Source organism: Haliaeetus albicilla, chromosome 2, assembly GCF_947461875.1.
Source record: "Haliaeetus albicilla chromosome 2, bHalAlb1.1, whole genome shotgun sequence".
NCBI lineage: Eukaryota > Metazoa > Chordata > Aves > Accipitriformes > Accipitridae > Haliaeetus > Haliaeetus albicilla.
This window is the reverse complement of record NC_091484.1, coordinates 45,106,619-45,112,763: the sequence shown is the minus strand read 5'-3', so window position 1 is coordinate 45,112,763 and position 6,145 is coordinate 45,106,619.

Below are 6,145 nucleotides of genomic sequence, written 5' to 3'. Positions count from 1 at the left end.
AAGATGCTCAAAGCCTGAAGCAGCACACCCTATTCTTGGTTCAGGAACATTTTGTTGAACAAGCTTTTCAGTTACAACTTCCAAAAACAATAAGGACCTGCCATTATTGATAGAATTTGTCGTCCAATCTGTAGCAAAACAATTTATGTCTCTTTTATTGACAGTTTCTGTTAATATTCCTCTGCAAAGATTACAAATGTCTCCCCAAAGGATTATAGCAGGCCTATAACACTATCCCACTAAAATGTTTTTACTACTCTTTTCCCAAGACATTTTAGCTCAAAGACCCTATAGTCATTTCATATTTTTAAGTCTGCCACATTGTTTGTGTGCTGCACTAGTCCACCAACCTCACCTTTACTTGTGCCTTTTCTCAGTCCTGTGGATCTCTCCATGCTCATACTCCACTTACAAAAGCAATTCTAGTGTATTATTTCTATAGTAAATGTTTTCACATACCACTCCATGAGTGATCTCTGTTAGTCCTGTTATACAAATTCCTTGCATTATTAAAAAAAACCAACTTTCTAAGCTGCATCACACTGGCCAAATCAGTGAGACAATTGACATTTTATTTTTTATTGGGATCTCTTGTAGAGTCAGATCTGCACCTCGTTCTTGCTCTGGGTGGATAGATCAGCTATGCCATGCCACGTGGACAGCTTTGTTCCTCCATCACACCAGACTTGCCATTTCCGTGTACCTTGTGAACTGCAGGCTCCTATTCTCCTCTTTGGTTGATAACTGCAAACCTTGAGATGTCCAACTTCCAATGCTCCATCCCTACTGATGCCTCCTTCACACCTTGTAAGGTCAGCTCTGACCAAAGGCTGTAGCCTTTGCACTGTCTCTTCCATAAACTCCCTCAAGGTATCCAGCTGATAGCTAGTACATTCACCACGGCTTCTTAATTCCATTGTCTCCTCCAGTTTAAGGTGCACCTTGATAGCCAGCCTAGTGGCCAGCTCCTTTAAGAAAGCAAAACAATTCTTCACACCCACTCATCATCTCTCCTCCTTTTCTTTAGCCCTCTGCCTGAAACAGTCCAGAAGTTCCTGACATTTTGGCTTCAGGTACCAGTCATGCATTTCTCGACACCAAAGCATGACAAGAAAATCATCAACGCTTAAACCTACGTAGCAGAGCGCAGCCAGCAGTACTGCCCACAGATGCTCTTCTAGTCCCATATTAGGTTGTTTCAACATTAATTTCCTGTATGTGTGACTACAGTAGTACAAGCGCTCAGGTTCCTCTCCAAGAAGGAGAGAGAGGCACAAGTTTTAGGCAGAGGGAGGGAAGGGGCAGAACACCATAGCACAAGCCCTGACTGATGGGAAGGTGCCTGCCCTTGCAGTCAGGTAGGAACATTGAGAGAAGAGGTTTCCTCCAAAAGCTCTCCCCTCTCCAGTAAGCTCTCAGCTTTATGCCTCTTCATGCCTCTCTCATTTTGTGCAGCTCCTTCATTCATTCAAAACTGCCTACAGAGACAGGCAGAGAGGAAGCATAGGAGACATTTCGAACTGCTTTTAAAGCTTCTGGTTTAGCCTCCCATTCACCTCTTTTCCCACAGCTCAGTACAAAGTGCGCTTTATAAGACATGTTCCTCCTTTCAAGCATGAAACAAAACTGTCCCTCAGTACTAGTGCTGTACAGTGCCTGCTCTTAGTGGAGTAGGAAGGAATAATTACAGGGATTATGAACGTGGTACTGAATGTCAAGGCATATTAAAGCTGCTCAATATCTCAAGATCAAATAAAGATTCCTCCAAGGCACTGCTTTTCTGCCTGAAATTAAATTATGGCATCAAATACCTTGTAAGTAGATCTACCTAGTAACTAATTTTGTTGGCATATTTAAGAAGTTACTCATCTCACCATTACCAGAATACGTCAAAACTCTTTGTGCTCACAAGGATCACAGAGGTTTTTATCCAGCACTGCTCCTAAGGTACAAAACCACTCTGTCATTCATCGAGAACGGAGCACGCATATCGTGCTGCAGTATGGATCATGCATGCCAGTCTTTATGAAAAAGATGGATCATACAGCATGTGATCTTGGAGAAATCCATCCGTCAGTAATTTCTTCCTCAAGTTATTTGTCCACAAGCACATTTTGGTTTGGGTAATGATGCCAAGGCAGTGAACTAACCCATTTCAGGAGACTGGCAACTGAAGCGCTGCTTGGGCTCAAGGCAGCATCCGGTCTGAGACTTCTGAAATTGCGTCTCCAGCTGGCCGTTTGGGAGGTGCACCCAGCCTCCTGCCATTCCACACCACAGAGGTCTGCCCACGCAAAGGCTGAGTATTGGAAAAGCCCTCCAGCTGGCCACCACGCTGGCCTCTCTCCTCGCCCCCGAGGCCACACGTAGAACTGGCTGCCATATGAACGCCTCCGTACAAGGCTGGCGGCATTATAACACACCTGGCGTCGGTCAGGAAGACTGTCTTGGGCAAAGATTGAAGAAGTGATGAAAATCTCTCCTCAGCCCTTCACTGAGCTGGGGAAGACTTGAACGCCTGAAACACATTCAGGTTCATGCTAGATTCAAGGGCAATGCTTTTGTAGCATGGCTACCTATGCTGGTAGCAGGAAAAAGTAAGTTCTCGTGGATAACCAAAGCAGCTTAAAGTTATGAACTTGGTGCAGTATGCAAGGCAGTTGAGAAACTCCTTTCCAGGCTGAACAGTTAAGAACCAAGCCTCAGATTTATCAGAGGATTCATCTAGAGCCGAACAGGTATCATTCAGCTGTAAGAACAACAGAACAGCCATGCTGCTATTCTGCCTTTAAATTCAAAAGCTGATAAAGTGATTACATACTTCTAAGTGGGATCCTGAAGCAAGAATGGCAGAAACAGGAATGGTATACGGAGATTTGTGCTCCAGTTCTTTCCTTCTTCCCTGCTTTAGACATTTAGAAATGCAACTTCATGATTACTCCAATAATCCAAACAGATGCAGTTTGAATCTTAACTCCCAGCACCTGCCCAAATTGTTCCAAGCTGATCTTTACACCCTGGCCAGCAGAACTACTGAACCAGGTCTGTTCTTCCCAGACATCTGCCTGCTTGTAAGGCCTTTAGTAAAAGTAGGACAGCTGCTGACATTCGGAGCTGTGCTGAAGTGACTGGTGCTACGCTAAAGCTTATTTTGGCTTTATGCTGCAGAAAAGGGGATGTACGGATTCAGTTTGGTAGGAAGCAGTAACGAGACAGCAATGCTCAGCTGGTTGTTCGGGATGAGAAGGAAGTGAGAGATGGGATGAACACTTTTCAGGTGTCAGAGAGGATCTCCCCATCTCAGGATGTGCTGTATCAGTTTGACAGTGCCTGTATCTTTCTCCAGTCGACACTGGGAAAGCTGAAGCTGGTAGCTTAGCTAAAGAGCAGTCAGACTGGTTTTCTTTAGTGGCTGAAATTAGGAATATAAATCCCAATGAGCTAACAAGCAAACAATCTTCTGGGGAATAGCAACACTGTTACCTTGCAAAAGCCTTTCCATTTTGTGATTTGCTATGGAAGATTTCTCAAACACCAACATTTTAGGGGCAGGACAGTCTGCTGAAAGCTGACATTTGGTATGACAGTTGGCTCGCACTTGATTCCAAATGTTATCATATATAACATTATCCCAATTCAATTATTCAGTCCGAATTATTAGCAAAGCCTGAACTGCAGGTTATTAACAATAATGAAACCACAAAGCATTTTAACAACAAAAAAATCAAAAGAAAAATATGAATATTGTGATTATCTTTTTTTTAAACATATATAAGGAATAAGTGCAAGATCCTTCACTATTTTTATTCAAATCAATTTACTCTTGGCAGGTAATACCACAAGGAAAATACACCAGTGACAGAACAGCTTTTTAGTGCCTAGCTACCTTTATTTTAGCTAGTACCACAGGTCATTGACATCAGTGCTGGTCCAAGTCTTTGCCAGCTCCAGTAGTCTCCCCAACAGTTCTACAACCCCTGTACCTTGACTAGCTGAAGAAGCAGCCATATATACCTGTATATATGCATAAACGTAAATACACACATATATAATATATATGTTTTTATGTGTTTTATATGAGCTGCTGTTCTGTTCCTACTTTGATAGGAATCAAAGACGATATTCAAGTTTTAGGCATGAGCGAAATATCTCTTCAGAGAAAGCACTGAATGTTTGTTCATTATTGTGGTTCACTACTTCTATTGCAGAAACATTGAAAAAATCATATCCACACTGAGGACTTCTTGTGCCAATACCTGACACTCCTTCACTCACTCTGTTGTGTTGTGGAGGTAAAAGCTCGTATTTCTTCTCACCTCCTCTGAAATGTATCCTCTTGCACTAGAAAAATCTACCACCATAGTCCAGACCAAGAAAACCTACACAGAGGACTGCCAGTATTAGTCAGTGTTAATGATGAGAACAACTACTAGGTCAGAAGTACGGTGTGACTCAGACTAGCTTCCACAAGTCTTTCTGCACCATTAAATTTCAGTATTGTCCCAGCACATTTGCAGTACCAGATGATTAAACACAACCTCATTTTAGGAATCAAGTTAATGAAGCGAGCACCATGCAATGTAAAGGGTTGTTTCACAAAGGTTTCTGGAGTCACAATGACATTTTCCCCACTATCTTGAATTAGCAGATGTATTTATTACCTGACAGCTGTGGGCTGGGAGAAAACCCCCATACTGAAATCATCTTTAATACAGAGCTTGATTAACATAAAACATGAAAAATAATTGTTACAAGCTCAATGCAGGCAACTAGCTGTAAAGTCTGTAGAAAAAAAATGTAATTTCTGTAACTGGTTACTAATTGCTTGTATTACCTTCAAACATCCCTCTCACCATAAATTGTCCAGCAGGCTCTAAGGTACTCTTATCCTCCATTAAAGGCTGTATTTTGGGGTACCATTACTTTCTTTTGTACTCCCTACCACGTTTTGGGAAGAGAGGAGGTATTCAAATTCAACTTGTCTTTCACTAATCAATAAGAATTCTGACATGAAACCATGTAAGAGCCTGTTCTAAGCACCTCCTTTCACCCACTGTAATTGAAATAGCAAATCTTACACACTTACAGGACAATCACAGCATCAAGTCTAATTTGTACCTTTTCCAAAAGAAAGGTTTTAACTCATTCAAGTGAAAGGAAATCTCAGATTCCTAACATTTCTCACCCAGTTGTATGAAGGCAAATTGAGTTTTGCCCATTCAAAAGAACAGGTTAAAGACTGACATTTGAAAAACAGTGAAAAAACGCAGTGTGATCTCTCACTGCTGCCATCTACCACAGCTCTTCCATTCATCCAGGTTTCCCTACAGCATTGCACCAGACACTACACTTGTAAGGGGGCAGGAAAGAAACCTTGAACAAAATGCAGGATCACAACCCTGGACCTACAGAACAGAATTTGCCTTGCACAGGGAATCTGCTCAGTAGATGCCCATGGGAGATCATCCTAGAGGGAAGGAGGGACCTGGAGATCTGGTTGATGTTCAAGAACCATTTCCTCCAGGCTCAAAAATGGTCCATCCCAACACACAAAGTCAAGCAGAGGTGGCAGGAGAGCTGGATGCATGAACAAGGAGCTCTCCACTAAACTTAGACATGAAAAAGAAGTGTACAAGAGATGGAAGCAAGAGCAGGGGACCTAGGGGGATTATAGATGCACTACCGAAGCATGCACAGATGGAGTTAGGAAAACCAAAGCGCAAACAAAGTGGAATCTGGCAAGGCAGGTGAAGGGCAACAAGAAAAGCTTTAGCAGAGATATCATCAGCAACAGGAAGACTAGGGAAAGATAGGGGTCCACAGTGAATGGTGCAGAGGACCTGCTGACAGGAGATATGGAGAAGGCCGAGGTACTCACTGCCACCCTTGCTTCTGTTGTTACCAGCAAGAGCAGCCCTCAGGAATCCCAGAATTCTGAGCACAGAAAATTGCCTCCATCGCCAGGCTCAAAGGGCTGTGACCAGTGGCACAAAGCCCAGCTGGAGACCTGGCATTACTGCTGTACACCAGGGGTCAATACCTGGACCAGCATGGTTTAACATCTTCATTAATGAAGATGGGTGATGGGACAGAGCTCACCCTCAGCATATTTGCAGATAACACAAAACCAGGAGGAGAGCCTGGT